We start from the raw sequence: 8,074 nt of genomic DNA on the forward strand, positions 1-8,074 counted from the left end.
TTATTAAGTTTACAGACAAATTTAGACATGTTTTAAAATTTTAATTTTAGCAGTGATGACATATTTTCTTGCATTTTATGTAAATTTTTGTGGTTAGTGAAGGTTATGATAGTAGCAAGTTGGATTTACTGGTTCACATTCTGAAGCAGTATAAATAGACTCATTAGTTAAACATTTTAACCAAAAACAATAGCTAAGGAAGTCCAGATGAAAAAATAGTATTATATATAATTCTTATTTGTGTAACAAATTACATCACAAGCATGTAAAGTCAAGTATGTATGTATGCTGTTTCTCCATCCATTAACTTGATTCCGATTTTACCTTCCAGAATACTACAAAATATACCTACCTGACTTATTCTATTGAATGTATTGTATTATATTAGCTGAGTGTAAGAATGGCATAACGATCTTCAATAAAGGATGATCCTTTAGAAATAGGAAAGTATGAGCCAATGAAAACATCCCAACTTCCGCTTCGTTTGAATGTACTCAGACATTTTCTCTATCACCGTACATTTCAATTTATGAATTCCACAACATCAACAACTGCACAATCAACTCTACGAAGACATCATCAACATATATTTATCTGCATCTATAGCAGCCAGAAAGTGCAAGAAGACCATCATAGACGAAATAAAAGAGATTGAAACCAAAAGAAAGACTGTGAACAAAAACAAGAATAAGCAGCAGATTCTTAGGTTCAATAAGTTAGAGTTAAGCAACGCGAGTGTCACAGTGGGCCAATTTTTTTCTTAATCAAACTTTCTGGAAGATTTCCACTGTCGCCTTGCAGCTTATACAGGTGCTTTGCATCATTTGAGGTATTCTGCTCAAGTTGAACCGAAATTTCAGGATATTTTGGTATATTTATTATTTAGTGGTTCAAATAGTTCAAGTAGGCTCCATTTCCCATATATTTTTGGCAAGCATTTTTCCAACTGGACCATTAAAACTGTTTGGCCCTGAAGTTGATCCATCAATGTGTTTAAAAAGTTTGCGAAGTGGTAACTCGCAGTGGTGAAGTAAGCAAACTACACGCTGACAAGGTCTTCCTATATTTCTTTCGATGTGGGCTATTGAACCATTCTTTAAGCCAGTATTAGAGTTTGTACCATCTCCTCCAATAGCACACATGATATATTGTTAGATATGTTAATTTCCATTGAGGTTAGATGATCCACGACACCTTCCTTCAGTAACACATTTTCCTGTAGAATACAAATTTTAAAGTGAAGACCTCCAAAAAAAACTTATTGAACCTAAGAATCTGCTGCTTATTCTTGTTTTTGTTCACAGTCTTTCTTTTGGTTTCAATCTCTTTTATTTGGTCCATGATGGTCTTCTTGCACTTTCTGGCTGCTATAGATGCAGATGAATATATGTTGATGATGTCTTCGTAGAGTTGATTGTGCAGTTGTTGATGTTGTGGAATTCATAAATTGAAATGTACGGTGATAGAGAAAATGTCTGAGTACATTCAAACGAAGCAGAAGTTGGGATGTTTTCATTGGCTCATACTTTCCTATTTCTAAAGGATCATCCTTTATTGAAGATCGTTATGCCATTCTTACACTCAGCTAATATAATACAATACATTCAATAGAATAAGTCAGGTAGGTATATTTCGTAGTATTCTGGAAGGTAAAATCGGAATCAAGTTAATGGGTGGAGAAGCAGCATACATACTTACATGCCTGTGATGTAATTTGTTACATAAATAAGAATTATAATACTACTTTTCATCTGGACTTCCTTAGCTATTGTTTTTGGTTAAAATGTTTAACTAATGAGTCTATTTATACTGCTTCAGAATGTGAACCAGTAAATCCAACTTGTTACCATCATAACCTTCAGAAACCACAGAAATTTACATAAAATGCAAGAAAATATGACATCGTTGAAAAAATTAAAATTTTAAAACATGTCTAAATTTGTCTGTAAACTTAATAAATGGATTAATTATCCAAAAACAATAGAAATGAATACCAACATGCCATACCTAGCACAAAAGATTAAAATTTTATGAGGATTTCAAAATTCCGGTAACCTGCAAATGTTCCGGGGCCGACAGCAGGGTCTAAACATTGACCAAAAAAATTTTTTTTTTGCATGCCTTCATTTTTCAGGCATACACAGATATTTAGATATCCCCCCAATTGAAATTAAAAATTTGCCCCAAAAGGGCGCAGCTTATTAAAGCAACTGGCGGCCATTGTGGTCATGGCTGCTAAGTACCGGTAGTGCTTGAATGACCGCCGGTGCTACTTCCTCAGTCGGCCAAGTTTGGCCGCCGGTTTGTTCTAGCCAATTATTTAATTTTGCAATAGAATGAGCGTAGATTAACTGTCGAAAATATGTAGTATCAAAGGGTGACGCAGAATTAGGTCAGCGCGTTATAATCACCACTGTTGTATTGTGCGGGAACATTTGCCATTGTATAATGTATATTCTAGCTGCGATCACCAGCTGTACCCGCGCATTCGCAAATGCGTGAGCGCACTAGGTCAACGCGTGACACGTATTCATCTATTGCGCGCAAATGCGCAAGTGATAGCGTTAATTACCGTGACGCAAAACCACGAGTCGCAGGTTGGCGGTTTTTTGCATGATTAATTGATTCACTGGTCTACACGATTTTTGCTGTATCAACTTTTAGAACTGATGTAGAGTAATTTTGGGGTGCTGAATCCGAATCTGACCTCAGACTTATCCTATCACGTCAGGTTTGTGAGATACGATAACAACAAATTGTCAGTTTTGTCAAAAGTGGAAAATTTGACAAATTTGCGTTTATCACACACATTGTGGTATAGGCTATCCCGAAATCCAGGTCATGTTTTGTGTAAATAGCTGAAATTCACCCACAAAGTATAATTTTGATACCAATTTATTTTCTAAGCAACATTATTAACTAGGTAATTAATAACAAGCTAAAAAGGAGGCTAAAGGTATAACTGACCGCCCGTCCCCCTCCTCCATCAATGTTTTGCATAAAACCTCAAAAGATTTAAGCACGCCTATGGCAATGCTTGTCCAGTAACCTTATTTAGGCTGTTTTGGCCTGTCTAACACTAACCTTTCGTTATAGCACTGCATATGCTGGTGGTAAACACAACTCCAAATCTTCCACTTTTGGCAAAATAAAGCATTTTTGTTATATCATATCTCAAAAATCTGATGTGATAGCGAAAATCTGAGTTCAGATTCGGATTCAGCACCCCACAATTACCTACAATCAGTTTTCAATGTCCAAACAGCAAAAAAAATATTTTTTTTTGTAGACCAGTGTTATAGAGCAATACTAGACGAACATAATTGAACAAAAACAAGACAAATTTTCCGCTTATTAAATGATCTAGAATAAAGTAAAAACCTTTGCTCATTTGCCTGTTTGACTAAGTCTTGTTTGTAATTCCTGACGTTTATTTTAGCAAAGTGTTAATCTGAAGTGCTAATTTACATCGGCTGGCAATATTGTCGATGCAATGTTGTCGGACATTACATCGTTGTTAAAAAGGAGAACTAGGTTAGTTGACATCCGAGGGGAAAACACGGGTCCACGTCTTTTAGGCGCCGGTCAAATAGGCGTGCACTTTGTGGCGTTTGGATATTTAGGTGCAGAGCACTGTGGCGCTCGTTCATTTAGGTGCTATTCCTAGTAAAGTCTGCAGATTGTATCAGCTTGGCAGGTAGGGCAATGCTTTTCACACAAAATGTTATATTGAACAGAAAAATATGTTGTTTTTTGTTAATGCGCGTGTGGAGATGAGGTGCGAGACAAAGCTCTACTACTCTTGATAATAGCACATTTCCACAGGACATTTGCTATGCATCCTGAACACAGGTTGCAGCCAGCTGGAACCTTACTTAATCTGTTATCTTTCGCAATTACATCTACTCGAGATGGATTGGTCGTGTGGCGATTATGTATGAGACAACGCTCTACTACATGAATACATTTCTATAAGGCATATGAACCCTGGCTACAAGTTGCAAGCATAATGGTGCAGCTTTACTCACGGAAACCATGACATATTTTTCTGTTCAATATAACATTTTGTGTGAAAAGCATTGCCCTACCTGCCAAGCTGATACAATCTGCAGACTTTATTAGAAATAGCACCTAAATGAACGGGTGCCACAGTGCTCTGCACCTAAATATTCAGACGCCACAGTGTGCACGCCTATTTCACCGGCACCTAACTGTCTGCACCTAAAAGACTTGCTCCCGAAAACACGTGTCTTCATAGTTGAGAAATGTTCCCGTTATGAGCTAGTGACTTCACACCCTCAATGGTGACATCATAATGGTATAAATGGTTACATTTTATGAAAGGCTGTATTCGGTAATGCAGAACTTGAAACAATTTACTGAGCAGCTGAAACAATTTAGTGTTGTTAGATGGTTTGGCAATACCGGATTACAATCCCGATAAAGCAGTTATTGCGTGGTACAACGATTCTATTGCAGGACATCGCCCAGACTTCAACAACGCTAAGTGATCATTTTAGCATTGCACCGGTAGCAAGTTTAAGTCTATTTACTTGTGCTATCGTTATTTGTATTTTGGCCTCCAAGCACGCAGATTTGGTCGCCGAGAAGGAGCTCCCGGTAAGCCACGATGGCTGCCCGAAAAAAATACGAGTTTTAAAGCCTGTTCATGTCTAATCTTTCTTTTCTATTTATATGTAATAATATTCTTTTGCGCTGACTGCTAGGTTTGTTGTTTTGTGACTGACCACGTTTCTGCTCCGTGTGTTAATATTGGCAATATTACTCTGTCCATAATTTTTCGTTTCGGGCTAATTGGAATGTTTTTACTCTTTAAAAAAGTGCTATATTGACGAAACCTTCATCAACCTGATATGGTGAAAAGAACAGTCGCTGCTGTAGCGGGCGTGGAGTGTTGTGGTCTAACCTGTGCGCTACATTGTCTTTAACCAAAAGAATTTTTTATAACCAGGCTAACAATTTTTCTCATGATTTTGTTGACAATTTTGATCTCAGTAACCATCACATCCTATTGATCCTCCTGCTAACTAGACCTGACAGCTTCTGGACACCTTCTATTGGACGAAATACTATAAATTATATATATTATAAAACTACCACAGCATAATAAAACAGGAAATTTTAGACTAAAAAAACGACAACTAATAGCTAGGCTACACAATTACACATGCCAATCTATTCTCACTTCTTGATGCTCTTAACAATTTATAAAAAAAGTATGAGAACACTTAGTCAAACACAAAAAACCTTTCACCTTTTGCTTAAAATTCATAAACCTGGTGACCTTGGCAGTCCAATTGTATCTTGCAAAAACACAACTACCGAAAATCCATCATTTTTACTTGACTTCCTTTTAATATTTATAAAAAAATATGTCCTTGCAGGCCTCGAAATTCACGGCGGACATTGCATAATATAATATAGAGAAAGAAAAGTTGCCAAAGAATACACCTTATTCAAGACTTCTGCATTGAAAACATTTTTGCTTTCAACTGCGATCGAAATAAAGCAATTTTAAAAGTGTAGAGAAGCTTTGCCATCCATCTAGCACAATGGTTCCCAACCTTTTTAGGCTTACGGCCCCCTTCAGAAGATAAAGATATTTTGTGGCACCCCATGGCAGACAAACAATCTTTCACCTGGAATGAGCAGGTTGTTGGAATAAACCAGTTTAATTTTTGTAGAATAAACAGTTTAATAAAGTAAACATAATAGGCTAAACAGTTTTACACCAAGCGCTTTAAACAATGGTATCCTTAGCTTTTCTGCTTGACTTTCAGCTTTAATGCAGTTTGGAGAAGAGCAGGCAAGTTAGCTTGTTTTGCCCTTGGTAAAGGCAATTAATAATAACACTTTCAGAAATCAATGCAATAATATTAACACTTCAATTTTACTTGGAACTTGAATATGAATACCACTTTGAAACAACATTTTGATAAAAAATAAAATAAACTTTTCTTTTCAAAGTCAAACTTACAGTAATATATTGCTCCTCTCTTAGCAGACAAAATGGGCAAAAACCTTTCTAAGCAGAGCATTTACCTACCGAATTACAGTCGGCAATCAGCACAACTTGTACAGACATTGACATCACAAGCCACAACAATCTAAGGGTGCCACACTAAGAATTCATGACCACGAAACATCGTAGGTAGCTACGCATACGGCATGACAAAAAAATTACCCTTAATGATGTAACAAAAACAATCGTGCATGAAAATTTTTATCAGCAACAATGATCCTAGCTAACCATTTAAAGACAAATAAAACTGAATATGAGAAATCGCTTGTGGTAGGGGAAGTGTGGGACCTATGGAACACTTTTTTTGAAATGGTCATAACTTTTGTATTTTAACTTCAAACAACCTAAATTTTGGATTATATTATGCTGGTGGGTGGTTTTAACTTATGATAAAGCGAAATAAAAATATGTTGATTGGTTAGCTTGTTACGAGAAAAAACAAAAATTTTGCGAAATGTTCTATTGGTCCCACCCCTATGGGACCAATGGAACGCTATTGCATTAGAGCTAAAAGCACTGCTCATCGTCAAGCAAAATCTAGATTTTTAACAAAGCACCACGGGAAACATTCAACACCAATCGAAAAAAACGAATACACAGGAAAATAACAAAAAATGAAACCCACAAAATAAAGTCACGTGGTAAAGTTGTTAGGCTACTAAAAATATTAAAAACCTAAAAATTCTACCCCTCCAAATGTAAACTTTCTTACTGAAGTGCAGGCGTTTCCAAGATATCACCTTTCAAAGTGAATTCCTTATTCCGAAGTTTTCAGTAGAAACACTATGCAACGAACATTATATATTGAACAGTGTTGCCACTAACAAATTTTGGGTAATAGGGTTCACATTGAACAGTAACACTTCGGCAACAACTGCATGCAGAGCTTATTTAAAACCGCAGTGTCTCTTTCTTAGTTTTTTACCATTTAAATGACAAATCCAGCCAGAAGAATGATAGCGCCCCTTGGAGATCACACATAAGACAAATCAACACTAAATTTCAACACACTGCACAACCGCTTGGTTTGTGCAGCCGCATAAGGAGGAGGCAGAATCTTTTCGATGTCATGAGTGGCAATAGAGGCCAAAACTTCAACTTCAGGAAACACAAATGCATTTTTAATTTTTTTTTGACCTTTCCAAAAAACTGATTTCAAAGTCATGATCTTCATCTAGCCCACTGACAATTTTCCCACAAACTTCTTGCTCCTCCCAGCAGCAGTGTGTACATTGGCTATAACAAAGTCTCCACAGTTTGGCTTCAGTTCTTCACTGCTATGGTCGTGACTGGCATCACTTTTTGACAAACTGACATCACTTTCTGAGTCAGCATAAGACACTTCCTCATCAGTTGATGTGTCACTATCATTTGTTTGTTGAGGGAAAAGTCTCTTCTTCACTGGAGTGCTGGTTATAATTGAAGAAGAGGCTTTTTTACACCGCTGAATTTTTCTTCGCTTAGCTTTTGGCAAAGGATGGACAGATTGTACTATGGAAATTTCAGGATTTGCTTCCATGTGGCAATTTGAGGTTGATGACATCATGGAGGATGAAGCTTGTGATGCAGCGACTTCACTTGTTTCACCAGTATTGTTGGACTCATCATCACCAGAATCTTCATTTCGCACTTGGTCAGTCACTGTGGAGGGCAAACATTCCTCTTCCGTAAAAATTTCTGAACTTAGAGGAAAGATGCCGGTTCGCCTGAATGATGATGTGATGTTTTCCAAGGTGCAGGATTTAGTGAAAGCCTTATTGGCTAATTCAGCAACATAGTAGATCGAAAGCGATTCTCCAGGATTCGTCAAGTGCCATTCGTTGCAAAACAAGCTGTAAAATCTTTTGAAGGAACCAAATACACTGACATCTAACGGTTGCAATTTGTGGCTACAATGAGGGGGAAGTGTAAGAAGAGCCAACCCATGTTCTTTAGCACAATCAATAGCCTCGAGTGTAATATGGCTATTATGATTGTCCATGATCAACACACCTGGTTGTTCATTGGACACCGACATATTTTTTCGATAAA

This window comes from Aplidium turbinatum, chromosome 5, assembly GCF_918807975.1.
Source record: "Aplidium turbinatum chromosome 5, kaAplTurb1.1, whole genome shotgun sequence".
Taxonomy (NCBI): domain Eukaryota; kingdom Metazoa; phylum Chordata; class Ascidiacea; order Aplousobranchia; family Polyclinidae; genus Aplidium; species Aplidium turbinatum.